Here is a 26,923-nt window from a genome sequence, read left to right as displayed (position 1 = left end):
ATAGCCCTCTATGGGCTTCAAAATATCCCTTTGCCAATTCCACAAGAACAGCCTTAGCGAAAGGCTTCTTGAAGGGAAAGATGTAACTCTGTGAGATGAATTAACAGAACACAGAGCAGTTTCTCAGAAAGCTTCTTTCCAGTTTTGAACGGAAGATATTTCCTTTTTCACCATAGCCCTCTATGGGCTTCCAAATATCCCTTTGCCAATTCCACAAGAACAGCCTTAGCGAAAGGCTTCTTGAAGGGAAAGATGTAACTCTGTGAGATGAATTAACAGAACACAGAGCAGTTTCTCAGAAAGCTTCTTTCTTGTTTTGAACGGAAGATATTTCCTTTTTCACCTTAGCCCTCTATGGGCTTCCAAATATCCCTTTTCCTATTCCACAAGAACAGCCTTAGCGAAAGGCTTCTTGAAGGGAAAGATGTAACTCTGTGAGATGAATTAACAGAACACAGAGCAGTTTCTCAGAAAGCTTCTTTCCAGTTTTGAACGGAAGATATTTCCTTTTTCACCATAGCCCTCTATGGGCTTCCAAATATCCCGTTGCCAATTCCACAAGAACAGCCTTAGCGAAAGGCTTCTTGAAGGGAAAGATGTAACTCTGTGAGATGAATTAACAGAACACAGAGCAGTTTCTCAGAAAGCTTCTTTCCAGTTTTGAACGGAAGATATTTCCTTTTTCACCATAGCCCTCTATGGGCTTCCAAATATCCCGTTGCCAATTCCACAAGAACAGCCTTAGCGAAAGGCTTCTTGAAGGGAAAGATGTAACTCTGTGAGATGAATTAACAGAACACAGAGCAGTTTCTCAGAAAGCTTCTTTCCAGTTTTGAACGGAAGATATTTCCTTTTTCACCATAGCCCTCTATGGGCTTCCAAATATCCCTTTGCCAATTCCACAAGAACAGCCTTAGCGAAAGGCTTCTTGAAGGGAAAGATGTAACTCTGTGAGATGAATTAACAGAACATAGAAGAGTTTCTCAGAAAGCTTCTTTCTTGTTTTGAACGGAAGATATTTCCTTTTTCACCATAGCCCTCTATGGGCTTCCAAATATCCCTTTGCCAATTCCACAAGAACAGCCTTAGCGAAAGGCTTCTTGAAGGGAAAGATGTAACTCTGTGAGATGAATTAACAGAAGACAAAGCAGATTCTCAGAAAGCTTCTTTCCAGTTTTGAACTGTAGATATTTCCTTTTTCACCATAGCCCTCTATGGGCTTGCAAATATCCCTTTTCCAATTCCACAAGAACAGCCCTAGCGAAAGGCTTCTTGAAGGGAAAGATGTAACTCTGTGAGATGAATTAACAGAACACAGAGCAGTTTCTCAGAAAGCTTCTTTCCAGTTTTGAACGGAAGATATTTCCTTTTTCACCATAGCCCTCTATGGGCTTCCAAATATCCCTTTGCCAATTCCACAAGAACAGCCTTAGCGAAAGGCTACTTGAAGGGAAAGATGTAACTCTGTGAGATGAATTAACAGATCACAGAGCAGTTTCTCAGAAAGCTTCTTTCCAGTTTTGAACGGAAGATATTTCCTTTTTCACCATAGCCCTCTATGGGCTTCCAAATATCCCTTTGCCAATTCCACAAGAACAGCCTTAGCGAAAGGCTTCTTGAAGGGAAAGATGTAACTCTGTGAGATGAATTAACAGATCACAGAGCAGTTTCTCAGAAAGCTTCTTTCCAGTTTTGAACGGAAGATATTTCCTTTTTCACCATAGCCCTCTATGTTCTTCCAAATATCCCTTTGCCAATTCCACAAGAACAGCCTTAGCGAAAGGCTTCTTGAAGGGAAAGATGTAACTCTGTGAGATGAGTTACAGAACACAGAGCAGTTTCTCAGAAAGCTTCTTTCCAGTTTTGAACGGAAGATATTTCCTTTTTCACCATAACCCTCTATGGGCTTCCAAATATCCCTTTGCCAATTCCACAAGAACAGCCTTAGCGAAAGGCTTCTTGCAGGGAAAGATGTAACTCTGTGAGATGAATTAACAGAACACAGAGCAGTTTCTCAGAAAGCTTCTTTCCAGTTTTGAACGGAAGATATTTCCTTTTTCACCATAGCCCTCTATGGGCTTCCAAATATCCCTTTGCCAATTCCGCAGGAACAGCCTTAGCGAAAGGCTTCTTGAAGGGAAAGATGTAACTCTGTGAGTTGAATTAAGAGAACACAGAGCAGTTTCTCAGAAAGATTCTTTCCAATTTTGAACGGAAGATATTTCCTTTTTCACCATAGCCCTCTATGGGCTTCCAAATATCCCTTTGCCAATTCCACAAGAACAGCCTTAGCGAAAGGCTTCTTGAAGGGAAAGATGTAACTCTGTGAGATGAATTAACAGAACACAGAGCAGTTTCTCAGAAAGCTTCTTTCCAGTTTTGAACGGAAGATATTTCCTTTTTCACCATAGCCGTCTATGGGCTTCCAAATATCCCTTTGCCAATTCCACAAGAACAGCCTTAGCGAAAGGCTTCTTGAAGGGAAAGATGTAACTCTGTGAGATGAATTAACAGAACACAGAGCAGTTTCTCAGAAAGCTTCTTTCCAGTTTTGAACGGAAGATATTTCCTTTTTCACCATAGCCCTCTATGGGCTTCCAAATATCCCTTGGCCAATTCCACAAGAACAGCCTTAGCGAAAGGCTTCTTGAAGGGAAAGATGTAACTCTGTGAGATGAATTAACAGAACACAGAGCAGTTTCTCAGAAAGCTTCTTTCCAGTTTTGAACGGAAGATATTTCCTTTTCACCATAGCCCTCTATGGGCTTCCAAATATCCCATTGCCAATTCCACAAGAACAGCCTTAGCGAAAGGCTTCTTGAAGGGAAAGATGTAACTCTGTGAGATGAGTTACAGAACACAGAGGAGTTTCTCAGAAAGCTTCTTTCCTGTTTTGAACGGAAGATATTTTCTTTTTCACCATAGCCCTCTATGGGCTTCCAAATATCCCTTTGCCAATTCCACAAGAACAGCCTTAGCGAAAGGCTTCTTGAAGGGAAAGATGTAACTCTGTGAGATGAATTAACAGAACACAGAGCAGTTTCTCAGAAAGCTTCTTTCCAGTTTTGAACGGAAGATATTTCCTTTTTAACCATAGCCCTCTATGGGCTTCAAAATATCCCTTTGCCAATTCCAAAAGAACAGCCTTAGCGAAAGGCTTGTTGAAGGGTAAGATGTAACTCTGTGAGATGAATTAACAGAACACAGAGCAGTTTCTCAGAAAGCTTCTTTCCAGTTTTGAACGGAAAATATTTCCTTTTTCACCATAGCCCTCTATGGGCTTCCAAAAATCCCTTTGCCTATTCCACAAGAACAGCCTTATCGAAAGGCTTCCTGAAGGGAAAGATGTAACTCTGTGAGATGAATTAACAGAACGCAGAGCAGTTTCTCAGAAAGCTTCTTTCTTGTTTTGAACGGAAGATATTTCCTTTTTCACCTTAGCCCTCTATGGGCTTCCAAATATCCCTTTTCCAATTCCACAAGAACAGCCTTAGCGAAAGGCTTCTTGAAGGGAAAGATGTAACTCTGTGAGATGAATTAACAGAACACAGAGCAGTTTCTCAGAAAGCTTCTTTCCAGTTTTGAACGGAAGATATTTCCTTTTTCACCATAGCCCTCTATGGGCTTCCAAATATCCCTTTGCCAATTCCACAAGAACAGCCTTAGCGAAAGGCTTCTTGAAGGGAAAGATGTAACTCTGTGAGATGAATTAACAGAACACAGAGCAGTTTCTCAGAAAGCTTCTTTCCAGTTTTGAACGGAAGATATTTCCTTTTTCACCATAGCCCTCTATGGGCTTCAAAATATCCCTTTGCCAATTCCACAAGAACAGCCTTAGCGAAAGGCTTCTTGAAGGGAAAGATGTAACTCTGTGAGATGAATTAACAGAACACAGAGCAGTTTCTCAGAAAGCTTCTTTCCAGTTTTGAACGGAAGATATTTCCTTTTTCACCATAGCCCTCTATGGGCTTCCAAATATCCCTTTGCCAATTCCACAAGAACAGCCTTAGCGAAAGGCTTCTTGAAGGGAAAGATGTAACTCTGTGAGATGAATTAACAGAACACAGAGCAGTTTCTCAGAAAGCTTCTTTCTTGTTTTGAACGGAAGATATTTCCTTTTTCACCTTAGCCCTCTATGGGCTTCCAAATATCCCTTTTCCAATTCCACAAGAACAGCCTTAGCGAAAGGCTTCTTGAAGGGAAAGATGTAACTCTGTGAGATGAATTAACAGAACACAGAGCAGTTTCTCAGAAAGCTTCTTTCCAGTTTTGAACGGAAGATATTTCCTTTTTCACCATAGCCCTCTATGGGCTTCCAAATATCCCGTTGCCAATTCCACAAGAACAGCCTTAGCGAAAGGCTTCTTGAAGGGAAAGATGTAACTCTGTGAGATGAATTAACAGAACACAGAGCAGTTTCTCAGAAAGCTTCTTTCCAGTTTTGAACGGAAGATATTTCCTTTTTCACCATAGCCCTCTATGGGCTTCCAAATATCCCGTTGCCAATTCCACAAGAACAGCCTTAGCGAAAGGCTTCTTGAAGGGAAAGATGTAACTCTGTGAGATGAATTAACAGAACACAGAGCAGTTTCTCAGAAAGCTTCTTTCCAGTTTTGAACGGAAGATATTTCCTTTTTCACCATAGCCCTCTATGGGCTTCCAAATATCCCTTTGCCAATTCCACAAGAACAGCCTTAGCGAAAGGCTTCTTGAAGGGAAAGATGTAACTCTGTGAGATGAATTAACAGAACATAGAAGAGTTTCTCAGAAAGCTTCTTTCCAGTTTTGAACGGAAGATATTTCCTTTTTCACCATAGCCCTCTATGGGCTTCCAAATATCCCTTTGCCAATTCCACAAGAACAGACTTAGCGAAAGGCTTCTTGAAGGGAAAGATGTAACTCTGTGAGATGAATTAACAGAAGACAAAGCAGATTCTCAGAAAGCTTCTTTCCAGTTTTGAACTGTAGATATTTCCTTTTTCACCATAGCCCTCTATGGGCTTGCAAATATCCCTTTTCCAATTCCACAAGAACAGCCCTAGCGAAAGGCTTCTTGAAGGGAAAGATGTAACTCTGTGAGATGAATTAACAGAACACAGAGCAGTTTCTCAGAAAGCTTCTTTCCAGTTTTGAACGGAAGATATTTCCTTTTTCACCATAGCCCTCTATGGGCTTCCAAATATCCCTTTGCCAATTCCACAAGAACAGCCTTAGCGAAAGGCTACTTGAAGGGAAAGATGTAACTCTGTGAGATGAATTAACAGATCACAGAGCAGTTTCTCAGAAAGCTTCTTTCCAGTTTTGAACGGAAGATATTTCCTTTTTCACCATAGCCCTCTATGGGCTTCCAAATATCCCTTTGCCAATTCCACAAGAACAGCCTTAGCGAAAGGCTTCTTGAAGGGAAAGATGTAACTCTGTGAGATGAGTTACAGAACACAGAGCAGTTTCTCAGAAAGCTTCTTTCCAGTTTTGAACGGAAGATATTTCCTTTTTCACCATAGCCCTCTATGGGCTTCCAAATATCCCTTTGCCAATTCCACAAGAACAGCCTTAGCGAAAGGCTTCTTGAAGGGAAAGATGTAACTCTGTGAGATGAATTAACAGAACACAGAGCAGTTTCTCAGAAAGCTTCTTTCCAGTTTTGAACGGAAGATATTTCCTTTTTAACCATAGCCCTCTATGGGCTTCCAAATATCCCTTTGCCAATTCCACAAGAACAGCCTTAGCGAAAGGCTTCTTGAAGGGAAAGATGTAACTCTGTGAGATGAATTAACAGAACACAGAGCAGTTTCTCAGAAAGCTTCTTTCCAGTTTTGAACGGAAGATATTTCCTTTTTCACCATAGCCCTCTATGGGCTTCCAAATATCCCTTTGCCAATTCCACAAGAACAGCCTTAGCGAAAGGCTTCTTGAAGGGAAAGATGTAACTCTGTGAGATGAATTAACAGAATATAGAAGAGTTTCTCAGAAAGCTTCTTTCCAGTTTTGAACGGAAGATATTTCCTTTTTCACCATAGCCCTCTATGGGCTTCCAAATATCCCTTTGCCAATTCCACAAGAACAGCCTTAGCGAAAGGCTTCTTGAAGGGAAAGATGTAACTCTGTGAGATGAATTAACAGAACACAAAGCAGATTCTCAGAAAGCTTCTTTCCAGTTTTGAACGGTAGATATTTCCTTTTTCACCATAGCCCTCTATGGGCTTCCAAATATCCCTTTCCCAATTCCACAAGAACAGCCTTAGCGAAAGGCTTCTTGAAGGGAAAGATGTAACTCTGTGAGATGAATTAACAGAAGACAGAGCAGTTTCTCAGAAAGCCTCTTTCCAGTTTTGAACGGAAGATATTTCCTTTTTCACCATAGCCCTCTATGGGCTTCCAAATATCCCTTTGCCAATTCCACAAGAACAGCCATAGCGAAAGGCTTCTTGAAGGGAAAGATGTAACTCTGTGAGATGAATTAACAGAACACGGAGCAGTTTCTCAGAAAGCTTCTTTCCAGTTTTGAACGGAAGATATTTCCTTTTTCACCGTAGCCCTCTAAGGGCTTCCAAATATCCCCTTGCCAATTCCACAAGAACAGCCTTAGCGAAAGGCTTCTTGAAGGGAAAGATGTAACTCTGTGAGATGAATTAACAGAACACAGAGCAGTTTCTCAGAAAGCTTCTTTCCAGTTTTGAACGGAAGATATTTCCTTTTTCACCATAGCCCTCTATGGGCTTCCAAATATCCCTTTGCGAATTCCACAAGAACAACCTTAGCGAAAGGCTTCTTGAAGGGAAAGATGTAACACTGTGAGATGAATTAACAGAACACAGAGCAGTTTCTCAGAAAGCTTCTTTCCAGTTTTGAAAGGAAGATATTTCCTTTTTCACCATAGCCCTCTATGGGCTTCCAAATATCCCTTTGCCAATTCCACAAGAACAGCCTTAGCGAAAGGCTTCTTGAAGGGAAAGATGTAACTCTGTGAGATGAATTAACAGAACACAGAGCAGTTTCTCAGAAAGCTTCTTTCCAGTTTTGAACGGAAGATATTTCCTTTTTCACAATAGCCCTCTATGGGCTTCCAAATATCCCTTTGCCAATTACACAAGAACAGCCTTAGCGAAAGGCTTCTTGAAGGGAAAGATGTAACTCTGTGAGATGAATTAACAGAACACAGAGCAGTTTCTCAGAAAGCTTCTTTCCAGTTTTGAACGGAAGATATTTCCTTTTTCACCATAGCCCTCTATGGGATTCCAAATATCCCTTTGCCAATTCCACAAGAACAGCCTTAGCGAAAGGCTTCTTGAAGGGAAAGATGTAACTCTGTGAGATGAATTAACAGAACACAGAGCAGTTTCTCAGAAAGCTTCTTTCCAGTTTTGAACGGAAGATATTTCCTTTTTCACCATAGCCCTCTATGGGCTTCCAAATATCCCTTTGCCAATTCCACAAGAACAGCCTTAGCGAAAGGCTTCTTGAAGGGAAAGATGTAACTCTGTGAGATGAATTAACAGAACACAGAGCAGTTTCTCAGAAAGCTTCTTTCCAGTTTTGAACGGAAGATATTTCTTTTTCACCATAGCCCTCTATGGGCTTCCAAATATCCCGCTGCCAATTCCACAAGAACAGCCTTAGCGAAAGGCTTCTTGAAGGGAAAGATGTAACTCTGTGAGATGAATTAACAGAACACAGAGCAGTTTCTCAGAAAGCTTCTTTCCAGTTTTGAACGGAAGATATTTCCTTTTTCACCATAGCCCTCTATGGGCTTCCAAATATCCCGTTGCCAATTCCACAAGAACAGCCTTAGCGAAAGGCTTCTTGAAGGGAAAGATGTAACTCTGTGAGATGAATTAACAGAACACAGAGCAGTTTCTCAGAAAGCTTCTTTCTTGTTTTGAACGGAAGATATTTCCTTTTTCACCTTAGCCCTCTATGGGCTTCCAAATATCCCTTTTCCAATTCCACAAGAACAGCCTTAGCGAAAGGCTTCTTGAAGGGAAAGATGTAACTCTGTGAGATGAATTAACAGAACATAGAAGAGTTTCTCAGAAAGCTTCTTTCCAGTTTTGAACGGAAGATATTTCCTTTTTCACCATAGCCCTCTATGGGCTTCCAAATATCCCTTTGCCAATTCCACAAGAACAGCCTTAGCGAAAGGCTTCTTGAAGGGAAAGATGTAACTCTGTGAGATGAATTAACAGAAGACAAAGCAGATTCTCAGAAAGCTTCTTTCCAGTTTTGAACTGTAGATATTTCCTTTTTCACCATAGCCCTCTATGGGCTTGCAAATATCCCTTTTCCAATTCCACAAGAACAGCCCTAGCGAAAGGCTTCTTGAAGGGAAAGATGTAACTCTGTGAGATGAATTAACAGAACACAGAGCAGTTTCTCAGAAAGCTTCTTTCCAGTTTTGAACGGAAGATATTTCCTTTTTCACCATAGCCCTCTATGGGCTTCCAAATATCCCTTTGCCAATTCCACAAGAACAGCCTTAGCGAAAGGCTACTTGAAGGGAAAGATGTAACTCTGTGAGATGAATTAACAGATCACAGAGCAGTTTCTCAGAAAGCTTCTTTCCAGTTTTGAACGGAAGATATTTCCTTTTTCACCATAGCCCTCTATGGGCTTCCAAATATCCCTTTGCCAATTCCACAAGAACAGCCTTAGCGAAAGGCTTCTTGAAGGGAAAGATGTAACTCTGTGAGATGAGTTACAGAACACAGAGCAGTTTCTCAGAAAGCTTCTTTCCAGTTTTGAACGGAAGATATTTCCTTTTTCACCATAGCCCTCTATGGGCTTCCAAATATCCCTTTGCCAATTCCACAAGAACAGCCTTAGCGAAAGGCTTCTTGAAGGGAAAGATGTAACTCTGTGAGATGAATTAACAGAACACAGAGCAGTTTCTCAGAAAGCTTCTTTCCAGTTTTGAACGGAAGATATTTCCTTTTTCACCATAGCCCTCTATGGGCTTCCAAATATCCCGTTGCCAATTCCACAAGAACAGCCTTAGCGAAAGGCTTCTTGAAGGGAAAGATGTACCTCTGTGAGATGAATTAACAGAACACAGAGCAGTTTCTCAGAAAGCTTCTTTCCAGTTTTGAACGGAAAATATTTCCTTTTTCACCATAGCCCTCTATGGGCTTCCAAATATCCCTTTGCCAATTCCACAAGAACAGCCTTAGCGAAAGGCTTCTTGAAGGGAAAGATGTAACTCTGTGAGATGAATTAACAGAACACAGAGCAGTTTCTCAGAAAGCTTCTTTCCAGTTTTGAACGGAAGATATTTCCTTTTTCACCATAGCCCTCTATGGGCTTCCAAATATCCCTTTGCCAATTCCACAAGAACAGCCTTAGCGAAAGGCTTCTTGAAGGGAAAGATGTAACTCTGTGAGATGAATTAACAGAATATAGAAGAGTTTCTCAGAAAGCTTCTTTCCAGTTTTGAACGGAAGATATTTCCTTTTTCACCATAGCCCTCTATGGGCTTCCAAATATCCCTTTGCCAATTCCACAAGAACAGCCTTAGCGAAAGGCTTCTTGAAGGGAAAGATGTAACTCTGTGAGATGAATTAACAGAACACAAAGCAGATTCTCAGAAAGCTTCTTTCCAGTTTTGAACGGTAGATATTTCCTTTTTCACCATAGCCCTCTATGGGCTTCCAAATATCCCTTTCCCAATTCCACAAGAACAGCCTTAGCGAAAGGCTTCTTGAAGGGAAAGATGTAACTCTGTGAGATGAATTAACAGAACACAGAGCAGTTTCTCAGAAAGCTTCTTTCCAGTTTTGAACGGAAGATATTTCCTTTTTCACCATAGCCCTCTATGGGCTTCCAAATATCCCTTTGCCAATTCCACAAGAACAGCCATAGCGAAAGGCTTCTTGAAGGGAAAGATGTAACTCTGTGAGATGAATTAACAGAACACGGAGCAGTTTCTCAGAAAGCTTCTTTCCAGTTTTGAACGGAAGATATTTCCTTTTTCACCATAGCCCTCTAAGGGCTTCCAAATATCCCCTTGCCAATTCCACAAGAACAGCCTTAGCGAAAGGCTTCTTGAAGGGAAAGATGTAACTCTGTGAGATGAATTAACAGAACACAGAGCAGTTTCTCAGAAAGCTTCTTTCCAGTTTTGAACGGAAGATATTTCCTTTTTCACCATAGCCCTCTATGGGCTTCCAAATATCCCTTTGCGAATTCCACAAGAACAACCTTAGCGAAAGGCATCTTGAAGGGAAAGATGTAACTCTGTGAGATGAATTAACAGAACACAGAGCAGTTTCTCAGAAAGCTTCTTTCCAGTTTTGAAAGGAAGATATTTCCTTTTTCACCATAGCCCTCTATGGGCTTCCAAATATCCCTTTGCCAATTCCACAAGAACAGCCTTAGCGAAAGGCTTCTTGAAGGGAAAGATGTAACTCTGTGAGATGAATTAACAGAACACAGAGCAGTTTCTCAGAAAGCTTCTTTCCAGTTTTGAACGGAAGATATTTCCTTTTTCACAATAGCCCTCTATGGGCTTCCAAATATCCCTTTGCCAATTACACAAGAACAGCCTTAGCTAAAGGCTTCTTGAAGGGAAAGATGTAACTCTGTGAGATGAATTAACAGAACACAGAGCAGTTTCTCAGAAAGCTTCCTTCCAGTTTTGAACGGAAGATATTTCCTTTTTCAACATAGCCCTCTATGGGATTCCAAATATCCCTTTGCCAATTCCACAAGAACAGCCTTAGCGAAAGGCTTCTTGAAGGGAAAGATGTAACTCTGTGAGATGAATTAACAGAACACAGAGCAGTTTCTCAGAAAGCTTCTTTCCAGTTTTGAACGGAAGATATTTCCTTTTTCACCATAGCCCTCTATGGGCTTCCAAATATCCCTTTGCCAATTCCACAAGAACAGCCTTAGCGAAAGGCTTCTTGAAGGGAAAGATGTAACTCTGTGAGATGAATTAACAGAACACAGAGCAGTTTCTCAGAAAGCTTCTTTCCAGTTTTGAACGGAAGATATTTCTTTTTCACCATAGCCCTCTATGGGCTTCCAAATATCCCGCTGCCAATTCCACAAGAACAGCCTTAGCGAAAGGCTTCTTGAAGGGAAAGATGTAACTCTGTGAGATGAATTAACAGAACACAGAGCAGTTTCTCAGAAAGCTTCTTTCCAGTTTTGAACGGAAGATATTTCCTTTTTCACCATAGCCCTCTATGGGCTTCCAAATATCCCGTTTCCAATTTCAAAAGAACAGCCTTAGCGAAAGGATTCTTGAAGGGAAAGATGTAACTCTGTGAGATGAATTAACAGAACACAGAGCAGTTTCTCAGAAAGCTTCTTTCCAATTTTGAACGGAAGATATTTCCTTTTTCACCATGGCCCTCTATGGGCTTCCAAATATCACTTTGCCAATTCCACAGGAACAGCCTTAGCGAAAGGCTTCTTGAAGGGAAAGATGTAACTCGGTGAGATGAATTAACAGAACACAGAGCAGTTTCTCAGAAAGCTTCTTTCCACTTTTGAACGGAAGATATTTCCTTTTTCACCACAGCCCTCTACGGGCTTCCAAATATCCCTTTGCCAATTCCACAAGAACAGCCTTAGCGAAAGGCTTCTTGAAGGGAAAGATGTAACTCTGTGAGATGAATTAACAGAACACAGAGCAGTTTCTCAGAAAGCTTCTTTCCAGTTTTGAACGGAAGATATTTCCTTTTTCACCATAGCCCTCTATAGGCTTCCAAATATCCCTTTGCCAATTCCACAAGAACAGCCTTAGCGAAAGTCTTCTTGAAGGGAAAGATGTAACTCTGTGAGATGAATTAACAGAACACAGAGCAGTTTCTCAGAAAGCTTCTTTCCAGTTTTGAACGGAAGATATTTCCTTTTTCACCATAGCCCTCTATGGGCTTCCAAATATCCCTTTGCCAATTCCACAAGAACAGCCTTAGCGAAAGGCTTCTTGAAGGGAAAGATGTAACTCTGTGAGATGAATTAACAGAACACAGAGCAGTTTCTCAGAAAGCTTCTTTCCAGTTTTGAACGGAAGATATTTCCTTTTTCACCATAGCCCTCTATGGGCTTCCAAATATCCCTTTGCCAATTCCACAAGAACAGCCTTGGCGAAAGGCTTCTTGAAGGGAAAGATGTAACTCTGTGAGATGAATTAACAGAACACAGAGCAGTTTCTCAGAAAGCTTCTTTCCAGTTTTGAACGGAAGATATTTCCTTTTTCACCATAGCCCTCTATGGGCTTCCAAATATCCCTTTGCCAATTCCACAAGAACAGCCTTAGCGAAAGGCTTCTTGAAGGGAAAGATGTAACTCTGTGAGATGAATTAACAGAACACAGAGCAGTTTCTCAGAAAGCTTCTTTCCAGTTTTGAACGGAAGATATTTCTTTTTCACCATAGCCCTCTATGGGCTTCCAAATATCCCGTTGCCAATTCCACAAGAACAGCCTTAGCGAAAGGCTTCTTGAAGGGAAAGATGTAACTCTGTGAGATGAATTAACAGAACACAGAGCAGTTTCTCAGAAAGCTTCTTTCCAGTTTTGAACGGAAGATATTTCCTTTTTCACCATAGCCCTCTATGGGCTTCCAAATATCCCTTTCCCAATTCCACAAGAACAGCCTTAGCGAAAGGCTTCTTGAAGGGAAAGATGTAACTCTGTGAGATGAATTAACAGAACACAGAGCAGTTTCTCAGAAAGCTTCTTTCTAGTTTTGAACGGAAGATATTCCTTTTTCACCATAGCCCTCTATGGGCTTCCAAATATCAATTTGCCAATTCCACAGGAACAGCCTTAGCGAAAGGCTTCTTGAAGGGAAAGATGTAACTCTGTGAGATGAATTAACGGAACACAGAGCAGTTTCTCAGAAAGCTTCTTTACAGTTTTGAACGGAAGATATTTCCTTTTTCACCATAGCCCTCTATGGGCTTCCAATTATCCCTTTGCCAATTCCACAAGAACAGCCATAGCGAAAGGCTTCTTGAAGGGAAAGATGTAACTCTGTGAGATGAATTAACAGAACATAGAACAGTTTCTCAGAAAGCTTCTTTCCAGTTTTCAACGGAAGATATTTCTTTTTACACCATAGCCCTCTATGGGCATCCAAATATCCCTTTGCCAATTCCACAAGAACAGCCATAGCGAAAGGCTTCTTGAAGGGAAAGATGTAACTCTGTGAGATGAATTAACAGAACACGGAGCAGTTTCTCAGAAAGCTTCTTTCCAGTTTTGAACGGAAGATATTTCCTTTTTCACCATAGCCCTCTATGGGCTTCCAAATATCCCTTTGCCAATTCCACAAGAACAGCCTTAGCGAAAGGCTTCTTGAAGGGAAAGATGTAACTCTGTGAGATGAATTAACAGAACACAGAGCAGTTTCTCAGAAAGCTTCTTTCCAGTTTTGAACGGAAGATATTTCCTTTTTCACCATAGCCCTCTATGGGCTTCCAAATATCCCGTTGCCAATTCCACAAGAACAGCCTTAGCGAAAGGCTTCTTGAAGGGAAAGATGTAACTCTGTGAGATGAATTAACAGAACACAGAGCAGTTTCTCAGAAAGCTTCTTTCCAGTTTTGAACGGAAGATATTTCCTTTTTCACCATAGCCCTCTATGGGCTTCCAAATATCCCTTTGCCAATTCCACAAGAACAGCCTTAGCGAAAGGCTTCTTGAAGGGAAAGATGTAACTCTGTGAGATGTATTAACAGAACACAGAGCAGTTTCTCAGAAAGCTTCTTTCCAGTTTTGAACGGAAGATATTTCCTTTTTCACCATAGCCCTCTATGGGCTTCCAATTATCCCTTTGCCAATTCCACAAGAACAGCCTTACCGAAAGGCTTCTTGAAGGGAAAGATATAACTCTGTGAGATGAATTAACAGAACACAGAGCAGTTTCTCAGAAAGCTTCTTTCCAGTTTTGAACGGAAGATATTTCCTTTTTCACCATAGCCCTCTATGGGCTTCCAAATATCCCGTTGCCAATTCCACAAGAACAGCCTTAGCGAAAGGCTTCTTGAAAGGAAAGATGTAACTCTGTGAGATGAATTAACAGAACACAGAGCAGTTTCTCAGAAAGCTTCTTTCCAGTTTTGAACGGAAGATATTTCCTTTTTCACCATAGCCCTCTATGGGCTTCCAAATATCCCTTTGCCAATTCCACAAGAACAGCCTTAGCGAAAGGCTTCTTGAAGGGAAAGATGTAACTCTGTGAGATGAATTAACAGAACATAGAAGAGTTTCTCAAAAAGCTTCTTTCCAGTTTTGAACGGAAGATATTTCCTTTTTCACCATATTCCTCTATGGGCTTCCAAATATCCCTTTGCCAATTCCACAAGAACAGCCTTAGCGAAAGGCTTCTTGAAGGGAAAGATGTAACTCTGTGAGATGAATTAACAGAATATAGAAGAGTTTCTCAGAAAGCTTCTTTCCAGTTTTGAACGGAAGATATTTCCTTTTTCACCATAGCCCTCTATGGGCTTCCAAATATCCCTTTGCCAATTCCACAAGAACAGCCTTAGCGAAAGGCTTCTTGAAGGGAAAGATGTAACTCTGTGAGATGAATTAACAGAACACAAAGCAGATTCTCAGAAAGCTTCTTTCCAGTTTTGAACGGTAGATATTTCCTTTTTCACCATAGCCCTCTATGGGCTTCCAAATATCCCTTTCCCAATTCCACAAGAACAGCCTTAGCGAAAGGCTTCTTGAAGGGAAAGATGTAACTCTGTGAGATGAATTAACAGAACACAGAGCAGTTTCTCAGAAAGCTTCTTTCCAGTTTTGAACGGAAGATATTTCCTTTTTCACCATAGCCCTCTATGGGCTTCCAAATATCCCGTTTCCAATTACAAAAGAACAGCCTTAGCGAAAGGATTCTTGAAGGGAAAGATGTAACTCTGTGAGATGAATTAACAGAACACAGAGCAGTTTCTCAGAAAGCTTCTTTCCAATTTTGAACGGAAGATATTTCCTTTTTCACCATGGCCCTCTATGGGCTTCCAAATATCCCTTTGCCAATTCCACAGGAACAGCCTTAGCGAAAGGCTTCTTGAAGGGAAAGATGTAACTAGGAGAGATGAATTAACAGAACACAGAGCAGTTTCTCAGAAAGCTTCTTTCCAGTTTTGAACGGAAGATATTTCCTTTTTCACCATAGCCCTCTATGGGCTTCCAAATATCCCTTTGCCAATTCCACAAGAACAGCCTTAGCGAAAGGCTTCTTGAAGGGAAAGATGTAACTCTGTGAGATGAATTAACAGAACACAGAGCAGTTTCTCAGAAAGCTTCTTTCCAGTTTTGAACGGAAGATATTTCCTTTTTCACCATAGCCCTCTATAGGCTTCCAAATATCCCTTTGCCATTTCCACAAGAACAGCCTTAGCGAAAGTCTTCTTGAAGGGAAAGATGTAACTCTGTGAGATGAATTAACAGAACACAGAGCAGTTTCTCAGAAAGCTTCTTTCCAGTTTTGAACGGAAGATATTTCCTTTTTCACCATAGCCCTCTATGGGCTTCCAAATATCCCTTTGCCAATTCCACAAGAACAGCCTTAGCGAAAGGCTTCTTGAAGGGAAAGATGTAACTCTGTGAGATGAATTAACAGAACACAGAGCAGTTTCTCAGAAAGCTTCTTTCCAGTTTTGAACGGAAGATATTTCCTTTTTCACCATAGCCCTCTATGGGCTTCCAAATATCCCTTTGCCAATTCCACAAGAACAGCCTTAGCGAAAGGCTTCTTGAAGGGAAAGATGTAACTCTGTGAGATGAATTAACAGAACACAGAGCAGTTTCTCAGAAAGCTTATTTCCAGTTTTGAACAGAAGATATTTCCTTTTTCACCATAGCCCTCTATGGGCTTCCAAATATCCCTTTGCCAATTCCACAAGAACAGCCTTAGCGAAAGGCTTCTTGAAGGGAAAGATGTAACTCTGTGAGATGAATTAACAGAACACAGAGCAGTTTCTCAGAAAGCTTCTTTCCAGTTTTGAACGGAAGATATTTCTTTTTCACCATAGCCCTCTATGGGCTTCCAAATATCCCGTTGCCAATTCCACAAGAACAGCCTTAGCGAAAGGCTTCTTGAAGGGAAAGATGTAACTCTGTGAGATGAATTAACAGAACACAGAGCAGTTTCTCAGAAAGCTTCTTTCCAGTTTTGAACGGAAGATATTTCCTTTTTCACCATAGCCCTCTATGGGCTTCCAAATATCCCGTTTCCAATTTCAAAAGAACAGCCTTAGCGAAAGGATTCTTGAAGGGAAAGATGTAACTCGGTGAGATGAATTAACAGAACACAGAGCAGTTTCTCAGAAAGCTTCTTTCCAATTTTGAACGGAAGATATTTCCTTTTTCACCATGGCCCTCTATGGGCTTCCAAATATCCCTTTGCCAATTCCACAGGAACAGCCTTAGCGAAAGGCTTCTTGAAGGGAAAGATGTAACTCGGTGAGATGAATTAACAGAACACAGAGCAGTTTCTCAGAAAGCTTCTTTCCAGTTTTGAACGGAAGATATTTCCTTTTTCACCATAGCCCTCTATGGGCTTCCAAATATCCCTTTGCCAATTCCACAAGAACAGCCTTAGCGAAAGGCTTCTTGAAGGGAAAGATGTAACTCTGTGAGATGAATTAACAGAACACAGAGCAGTTTCTCAGAAAGCTTCTTTCCAGTTTTGAACGGAAGATATTTCCTTTTTCACCATAGCCCTCTAAGGGCTTCCAAATATCCCTTTGCCAATTCCACAAGAACAGCCTTAGCGAAAGGCTTCTTGAAGGGAAAGATGTAATTCTGTGAGATGAATTAACAGAACATAGAACAGTTTCTCAGAAAGCTTCTTTCCAATTTTGAACGGAAGATATTTCCTTTTTCACCTTAGCCCTCTATGGGCTTCCAAATATCCCTTTGCCCATTCCACAAGAACAGCCTTAGCGAAAGGCTTCTTGAAGGGAAAGATGTAACTCTGTGAGATGAATTAACGGAACACAGAGCAGTTTCTCAGAAAGCTTCTTAACAGTTTTGAACGGAAGATATTTTCTTTTTCACCATAGCCTTCTATGGGCTTCAAATATCCCTTTGCCAATTCCACAAGAACAGCCTTAGCGAAAGGCTTCTTGAAGGGAAAGATGTAACTCTGTGAGATGAATTAACAGAACATAGAACAGTTTCTCAGAAAGCTTCTTTCCAGTTTTGAACGGAAGATATTTCTTTTTACACCATAGCCCTCTATGGGCTTCCAAATATCCCTTTGCCAATTCCACAAGAACAGCCATAGCGAAAGGCTTCTTGAAGGGAAAGATGTAACTCTGTGAGATGAATTAACAGAACACGGAGCAGTTTCTCAGAAAGCTTCTTTCCAGTTTTGAACGGAAGATATTTCCTTTTTCACCATAGCCCTCTATGGGCTTCCAAATATCCCTTTGCCAATTCCACAAGAACAGCCTTAGCGAAAGGCTTCTTGAAGGGAAAGATGTAACTCTGTGAGATGAATTAACAGAACACAGAGCAGTTTCTCAGAAAGCTTCTTTCCAGTTTTGAACGGAAGATATTTCCTTTTTCACCATAGCCCTCTATGGGCTTCCAATTATCCCTTTGCCAATTCCACAAGAACAGCCTTAGCGAAAGGCTTCTTGACGGGAAAGATGTATCTCTGTGAGATGAATTAACAGAACATAGAAGAGTTTCTCAGAAAGTTTCTTTCCAGTTTTGAACGGAAGATATTTCCTTTTTCACCATAGCCCTCTATGGGCTTCCAAATATCCCTTTGCCAATTCCACAAGAACAGCCTTAGCGAAAGGCTTCTTCAAGGGAAAGATGTAACTCTGTGAGATGAATTAACAGAACACAGAGCAGATTCTCAGAAAGCTTCTTTCCAGTTTTGAACGGAAGATATTTCCTTTTTCACCATAGCCCTCTATGGGCTTCCAAATATCCCTTTGCCAATTCCACAAGAACAGCCTTAGCGAAAGGCTTCTTGAAGGGAAAGATGTAACTCTGTGAGATGAATTAACAGAACACAGAGCAGTTTCTCAGAAAGCTTCTTTCCAGTTTTGAACGGAAGATATTTCCTTTTTCACCATAGCCCTCTATGGGCTTCCAAATATCCCTTTGCCAATTCCACAAGAACAGCCTTAGCGAAAGGCTTCTTGAAGGGAAAGATGTAACTCTGTGAGATGAATTAACAGAACACGGAGCAGTTTCTCAGAAAGCTTCTTTCCAGTTTTGAACGGAAGATATTTCCTTTTTCACCGTAGCCCTCTATGGGCTTCCAAATATCCCTTTGCCAATTCCACAAGAACAGCCTTAGCGAAAGGCTTCTTGAAGGGAAAGATGTAACTCTGTGAGATGAATTAACAGAACATAGAAGAGTTTCTCAGAAAGCTTCTTTCCAGTTTTGAACGGAAGATATTTCCTTTTTCACCATAGCCCTCTATGGGCTTCCAAATATCCCTTTGCCAATTCCACAAGAACAGCCTTAGCGAAAGGCTTCTTGAAGGGAAAGATGTAACTCTGTGAGATGAATTAACAGAACACAGAGCAGTTTCTCAGAAAGCTTCTTTCCAGTTTTGAACGGAAGATATTTCCTTTTTCACCATAGCCCTCTATGGGCTTCCAAATATCCCGTTTCCAATTTCAAAAGAACAGCCTTAGCGAAAGGATTCTTGAAGGGAAAGATGTAACTCTGTGAGATGAATTAACAGAACACAGAGCAGTTTCTCAGAAAGCTTCTTTCCAATTTTGAACGGAAGATATTTCCTTTTTCACCATGGCCCTCTATGGGCTTCCAAATATCCCTTTGCCAATTCCACAGGAACAGCCTTAGCGAAAGGCTTCTTGAAGGGAAAGATGTAACTCGGTGAGATGAATTAACAGAACACAGAGCAGTTTCTCAGAAAGCTTCTTTCCAGTTTTGAACGGAAGATATTTCCTTTTTCACCATAGCCCTCTATGGGCTTCCAAATATCCCTTTGCCAATTCCACAAGAACAGCCTTAGCGAAAGGCTTCTTGAAGGGAAAGATGTAACTCTGTGAGATGAATTAACAGAACACAGAGCAGTTTCTCAGAAAGCTTCTTTCCAGTTTTGAACGGAAGATATTTCCTTTTTCACCATAGCCCTCTATAGGCTTCCAAATATCCCTTTGCCAATTCCACAAGAACAGCCTTAGCGAAAGTCTTCTTGAAGGGAAAGATGTAACTCTGTGAGATGAATTAACAGAACACAGAGCAGTTTCTCAGAAAGCTTCTTTCCAGTTTTGAACGGAAGATATTTCCTTTTTCACCATAGCCCTCTATGGGCTTCCAAATATCCCTTTGCCAATTCCACAAGAACAGCCTTAGCGAAAGGCTTCTTGAAGGGAAAGATGTAACTCTGTGAGATGAATTAACAGAACACAGAGCAGTTTCTCAGAAAGCTTCTTTCCAGTTTTGAACGGAAGATATTTCCTTTTTCACCATAGCCCTCTATGGGCTTCCAAATATCCCTTTGCCAATTCCACAAGAACAGCCTTAGCGAAAGGCTTCTTGAAGGGAAAGATGTAACTCTGTGAGATGAATTAACAGAACACAGAGCAGTTTCTCAGAAAGCTTCTTTCCAGTTTTGAACGGAAGATATTTCCTTTTTCACCATAGCCCTCTATGGGCTTCCAAATATCCCTTTGCCAATTCCACAAGAACAGCCTTAGCGAAAGGCTTCTTGAAGGGAAAGATGTAACTCTGTGAGATGAATTAACAGAACACAGAGCAGTTTCTCAGAAAGCTTCTTTCCAGTTTTGAACGGAAGATATTTCTTTTTCACCATAGCCCTCTATGGGCTTCCAAATATCCCGTTGCCAATTCCACAAGAACAGCCTTAGCGAAAGGCTTCTTGAAGGGAAAGATGTAACTCTGTGAGATGAATAAACAGAACACAGAGCAGTTTCTCAGAAAGCTTCTTTCCAGTTTTGAACGGAAGATATTTCCTTTTTCACCAAAGCCCTCTATGGGCTTCCAAATATCCCGTTTCCAATTTCAAAAGAACAGCCTTAGCGAAAGGATTCTTGAAGGGAAAGATGTAACTCTGTGAGATGAATTAACAGAACACAGAGCATTTTCTCAGAAAGCTTCTTTCCAATTTTGAACGGAAGATATTTCCTTTTTCACCATGGCCCTCTATGGGCTTCCAAATATCCCTTTGCCAATTCCACAGGAACAGCCTTAGCGAAAGGCTTCTTGAAGGGAAAGATGTAACTCGGTGAGATGAATTAACAGAACACAGAGCAGTTTCTCAGAAAGCTTCTTTCCAGTTTTGAACGGAAGATATTTCCTTTTTCACCATAGCCCTCTATGGGCTTCCAAATATCCCTTTGCCAATTCCACAAGAACAGCCTTAGCGAAAGGCTTCTTGAAGGGAAAGATGTAACTCTGTGAGATGAATTAACAGAACACAGAGCAGTTTCTCAGAAAGCTTCTTTCCAGTTTTGAACGGAAGATATTTCCTTTTTCACCATAGCCCTCTATAGGCTTCCAAATATCCCTTTGCCAATTCCACAAGAACAGCCTTAGCGAAAGTCTTCTTGAAGGGAAAGATGTAACTCTGTGAGATGAATTAACAGAACACAGAGCAGTTTCTCAGAAAGCTTCTTTCCAGTTTTGAACGGAAGATATTTCCTTTTTCACCATAGCCCTCTATGGGCTTCCAAATATCCCTTTGCCAATTCCACAAGAACAGCCTTAGCGAAAGGCTTCTTGAAGGGAAAGATATAACTCTGTGAGATGAATTAACAGAACACAGAGCAGTTTCTCAGAAAGCTTCTTTCCAGTTTTGAACGGAAGATATTTCCTTTTTCACCATAGCCCTCTATGGGCTTCCAAATATCCCGTTGCCAATTCCACAAGAACAGCCTTATCGAAAGGCTATTTGAAGGGAAAGATGTAACTCTGTGAGATGAATTAACAGAACACAGAGCAGTTTCTCAGAAAGCTTCTTTCCAGTTTTGAACGGAAGATATTTCCTTTTTCACCGTAGCCCTCTATGGGTTTCCAAATATCCCTTTGCCAATTCCACAAGAACAGCCTTAGCGAAAGGCTTCTTGAACGGAAAGATGTATCTCTGTGAGATGAATTAACAGAACATAGAAGAGTTTCTCAGAAAGTTTCTTTCCAGTTTTGAACGGAAGATATTTCCTTTTTCACCATAGCCCTCTATGGGCTTCCAAATATCCCTTTGCCAATTCCACAAGAACAGCCTTAGCGAAAGGCTTCTTCAAGGGAAAGATGTAACTCTGTGAGATGAATTAACAGAACACAGAGCAGATTCTCAGAAAGCTTCTTTCCAGTTTTGAACGGAAGATATTTCCTTTTTCACCATAGCCCTCTATGGGCTTCCAAATATCCCTTTGCCAATTCCACAAGAACAGCCTTAGCGAAAGGCTTCTTGAAGGGAAAGATGTAACTCTGTGAGATGAATTAACAGAACACAGAGCAGTTTCTCAGAAAGCTTCTTTCCAGTTTTGAACGGAAGATATTTCCTTTTTCACCATAGCCCTCTATGGGCTTCCAAATATCCCTTTGCCAATTCCACAAGAACAGCCATAGCGAAAGGCTTCTTGAAGGGAAAGATGTAACTCTGTGAGATGAATTAACAGAACACGGAGCAGTTTCTCAGAAAGCTTCTTTCCAGTTTTGAACGGAAGATATTTCCTTTTTCACCATAGCCCTCTAAGGGCTTCCAAATATCCCGTTGCCAATTCCACAAGAACAGCCTTATCGAAAGGCTTCTTGAAGGGAAAGATGTAACTCTGTGAGATGAATTAACAGAGCACAGAGCAGTTTCTCAGAAAGCTTCTTTCCAGTTTTGAACGGAAGATATTTCCTTTTTCACCATAGCCCTCTAAGGGCTTCCAAATATCCCGTTGCCAATTCCACAAGAACAGCCTTATCGAAAGGCTTCTTGAAGGGAAAGATGTAACTGTGTGAGATGAATTAACAGAACACAGAGCAGTTTCTCAGAAAGCTTCTTTCCAGTTTTGAACGGAAGATATTTTGTTTTTCACGATAGCCCTCTATGGGCTTCCAAATATCCCTTTGCCAATTCCACAAGAACAGCCTTAGCGAAAGGCTTCTTGAAGGGAAAGATGTAACTCTGTGAGATGAATTAACAGAACACAGAGCAGTTTCTCAGAAAGCTTCTTTCCAGTTTTGAACGGAAGATATTTTGTTTTTCACGATAGCCCTCTATGGGCTTCCAAATATCCCTTTGCCAATTCCACAAGAACAGCCTTAGCGAAAGGCTTCTTGAAGGGAAAGATGTAACTCTGTGAGATGAATTAACAGAACACAGAGCAGTTTCTCAGAAAGCTTCTTTCCAGTTTTGAACGGAAGATATTTCCTTTTTCACCATAGCCCTCTATGGGCTTCCAAATATCCCGTTGCCAATTCCACAAGAACAGCCTTAGCGAAAGGCTTCTTGAAGGGAAAGATGTAACTCTGTGAGATGAGATACAGAACACAGAGCAGTTTCTCAGAAAGCTTCTTTCCAGTTTTGAACGGAAGATATTTCCTTTTTCACCATAGCCCTCTATGGGCTTCCAAATATCCCTTTGCCAATTGCACAAGAACAGCCTTAGCGAAAGGCTTCTTGAAGGGAAAGATGTAACTCTGTGAGATGAATTAACAGAACACAGAGCAGTTTCTCAGAAAGCTTCTTTCCAGTTTTGAACGGAAGATATTTCCTTTTTCACCATAGCCCTCTATGGGCTTCCAAATATCCCTTTGCCAATTCCACAAGAACAGCCTTAGCGAAAGGCTTCTTGAAGGGAAAGATGTAACTCTGTGAGATGAATTAACAGAACACAGAGCAGTTTCTCAGAAAGCTTCTTTCCAGTTTTGAACGGAAGATATTTCCTTTTTCACCATTGCCCTCTATGGGCTTCCAAATATCCCTTTGCCAATTCCACAAGAACAGCCTTAGCGAAAGGCTTCTTGAAGGGAAAGATGTAACTCTGTGAGATGAATTAACAGAACACAGAGCAGTTTCTCAGAAAGCTTCTTTCTAGTTTTGAACGGAAGATATTTCCTTTTTCACCATAGCCCTCTATGGGCTTCCAAATATCCCTTTGCCAATTCCACAAGAACAGCCTTAGCGAAAGGCTTCTTGAAGGGAAAGATGTAACTCTGTGAGATGAATTAACAGAACACAGAGCAGTTTCTCAGAAAGCTTCTTTCCAGTTTTGAACGGAAGATATTTCCTTTTTCACCATAGCCCTCTATGGGCTTCCAAATATCCCTTTGCCAATTCCACAAGAACAGCCTTAGCGAAAGGCTTCTTGAAGGCAAAGATGTAACTCTGTGAGATGAATTAACAGAAGAGAAAGCAGATTCTCAGAAAGCTTCTTTCCAGTTTTGAACTGTAGTTATTTCCTTTTTCAACATAGCCCTCTATGGGCTTGCAAATATCCCTTTGCCAATTCCACAAGAACAGCCCTAGCGAAAGGCTTCTTGAAGGGAAAGATGTAACTCTGTGAGATGAATTAACAGAACACAGAGCAGTTTCTCAGAAAGCTTCTTTCCAGTTTTGAACGGAAGATATTTCCTTTTTCACCATAGCCCTCTATGGGCTTCCAAATATCCCTTTGCCAATTCCACAACAACAGCCTTAGCGAAAGGCTACATGAAGGGAAAGATGTAACTCTGTGAGATGAATTAACAGATCACAGAGCAGTTTCTCAGAAAGCTTCTTTCCAGTTTTGAACGGAAGATATTTCCTTTTTCACCATAGCCCTCTATGGGCTTCCAAATATCCCTTTGCCAATTCCACAAGAACAGCCTTAGCGAAAGGCTTCTTGAAGGGAAAGATGTAACTCTGTGAGATGAGTTACAGAACACAGAGCAGTTTCTCAGAAAGCTTCTTTCCAGTTTTGAACGGAAGATATTTCCTTTTTCACCATAGCCCTCTATGGGCTTCCAAATATCCCTTTGCCAATTCCACAAGAACAGCCTTAGCGAAAGGCTTCTTGCAGGGAAAGATGTAACTCTGTGAGATGAATTAACAGAACACAGAGCAGTTTCTCAGAAAGCTTCTTTCCAGTTTTGAACGGAAGATATTTCCTTTTTCACCATAGCCCTCTATGGGCTTCCAAATATCCCTTTGCCAATTCCGCAAGAACAGCCTTAGCGAAAGGCTTCTTGAAGGGAAAGATGTAACTCTGTGAGTTGAATTAACAGAACACAGAGCAGTTTCTCAGAAAGATTCTTTCCAATTTTGAACGGAAGATATTTCCTTTTTCACCATAGACCTCTATGGGCTTCCAAATATCCCTTTGCCAATTCCACAAGAACAGCCTTAGCGAAAGGCTTCTTGAAGGGAAAGATGTAACTCTGTGAGATGAATTAACAGAACACAGAGCAGTTTCTCAGAAAGCTTCTTTCCAGTTTTGAACGGAAGATATTTCCTTTTTCACCATAGCCCTCTATGGGCTTCCAAATATCCCTTTGCCAATTCCACAAGAACAGCCTTAGCGAAAGGCTTCTTGAAGGGAAAGATGTAACTCTGTGAGATGAATTAACAGAACACAGAGCAGTTTCTCAGAAAGCTTCTTTCCAGTTTTGAACGGAAGATATTTCCTTTTTCACCATAGCCCTCTATGGGCTTCCAAATATCCCTTGGCCAATTCCACAAGAACAGCCTTAGCGAAAGACTTCTTGAAGGGAAAGATGTAACTCTGTGAGATGAATTAACAGAACACAGAGCAGTTTCTCAGAAAGCTTCTTTCCAGTTTTGAACGGAAGATATTTCCTTTTCACCATAGCCCTCTATGGGCTTCCAAATATCCCATTGCCAATTCCACAAGAACAGCCTTAGCGAAAGGCTTCTTGAAGGGAAAGATGTAACTCTGTGAGATGAGTTACAGAACACAGAGGAGTTTCTCAGAAAGCTTCTTTCCAGTTTTGAACGGAAGATATTTTCTTTTTCACCATAGCCCTCTATGGGCTTCCAAATATCCCTTTGCCAATTCCACAAGAACAGCCTTAGCGAAAGGCTTCTTGAAGGGAAAGATGTAACTCTGTGAGATGAATTAACAGAACACAGAGCAGTTTCTCAGAAAGCTTCTTTCCAGTTTTGAACGGAAGATATTTCCTTTTTAACCATAGCCCTCTATGGGCTTCAAAATATCCCTTTGCCAATTCCACAAGAACAGCCTTAGCGAAAGGCTTGTTGAAGGGTAAGATGTAACTCTGTGAGATGAATTAACAGAACACAGAGCAGTTTCTCAGAAAGCTTCTTTCCAGTTTTGAACGGAAGATATTTCCTTTTTCACCATAGCCCTCTATGGGCTTCCAAAAATCCCTTTGCCAATTCCACAAGAACAGCCTTAGCGAAAGGCTTCTTGAAGGGAAAGATGTAACTCTGTGAGATGAATTAACAGAACACAGAGCAGTTTCTCAGAAAGCTTCTTTCTTGTTTTGAACGGAAGATATTTCCTTTTTCACCTTAGCCCTCTATGGGCTTCCAAATATCCCTTTTCCAATTCCACAAGAACAGCCTTAGCGAAAGGCTTCTTGAAGGGAAAGATGTAACTCTGTGAGATGAATTAACAGAACACAGAGCAGTTTCTCAGAAAGCTTCTTTCCAGTTTTGAACGGAAGATATTTCCTTTTTCACCATAGCCCTCTATGGGCTTCCAAATATCCAGTTGTCAATTCCACAAGAACAGCCTTAGCGAAAGGCTTCTTGAAGGGAAAGATGTAACTCTGTGAGATGAATTAACAGAACACAGAGCAGTTTCTCAGAAAGCTTCTTTCCAGTTTTGAACGGAAGATATTTCCTTTTTCACCATAGCCCTCTATGGGCTTCAAAATATCCCTTTGCCAATTCCACAAGAACAGCCTTAGCGAAAGGCTTGTTGAAGGGAAAGATGTAACTCTGTGAGATGAATTAACAGAACACAGAGCAGTTTCTCAGAAAGCTTCTTTCCAGTTTTGAACGGAAGATATTTCCTTTTACACCATAGCCCTCTAATGGCTTCCAAATATCCATTTGCCAATTCCACAAGAACAGCCTTAGCGAAAGGCTTCTTGAAGGGAAAGATGTAACTCTGTGAGATGAATTAACAGAACACAGAGCAGTTTCTCAGAAAGCTTCTTTCCAGTTTTGAACGGAAGATATTTCCTTTTTCACCATAGCCCTCTAATGGCTTCCAAATATCCCTTTGCCAATTCCACAAGAACAGCCTTAGCGAAAGGCTTCTTGAAGGGAAAGATGTAACTCTGTGAGATGAATTAACAGAACACAGAGCAGTTTCTCAGAAAGCTTCTTTCCAGTTTTGAACGGAAGATATTTCCTTTTTCACCATAGCCCTCTATGGGCTTCCAAATATCCCTTTGCCAATTCCACAAGAACAGCCTTAGCGAAAGGCTTCTTGAAGGGAAAGACGTAACTCTGTGAGATGAATTAACAGAACACAGAGCAGTTTCTCAGAAAGCTTCTTTCCAGTTTTGAACGGAAGATATTTCCTTTTTCCCCGTAGCCCTCTATGGGCTACCAAATATCCCTTTTCCAATTCCACAAGAACAGCCTTAGCGAAAGGCTTCTTGAAGGGAAAGATGTAACTCTGTGAGATGAATTAACAGAACACAGAGCAGTTTCTCAGAAAGCTTCTTTCCAGTTTTGAACGGAAGATATTTCCTTTTTCACCATAGCCCTCTATGGGCTTCAAAATATCCCTTTGCCAATTCCACAAGAACAGCCTTAGTGAAAGGCTTCTTGAAGGGAAAGATGTAATTCTGTGAGATGAATTAACAGAACATACAACAGTTTCTCAGAAAGCTTCTTTCCAGTTTTGAACGGAAGATATTTCCTTTTTCCCCGTAGCCCTCTATAGGCTTCCAAATATCCCTTTGCCAATTCCACAAAAATAGCCTTAGCGAAAGGCTTCTTGAAGGGAAAGATGTAACTCTGTGAGATGAATTAACAG

The sequence above is a fragment of the Chlorocebus sabaeus genome, chromosome 22 (assembly GCF_047675955.1).
Source record: "Chlorocebus sabaeus isolate Y175 chromosome 22, mChlSab1.0.hap1, whole genome shotgun sequence".
NCBI lineage: Eukaryota > Metazoa > Chordata > Mammalia > Primates > Cercopithecidae > Chlorocebus > Chlorocebus sabaeus.
The sequence above is the reverse complement of the archived record's forward strand: the minus strand, read 5'-3'. Positions refer to the sequence as shown.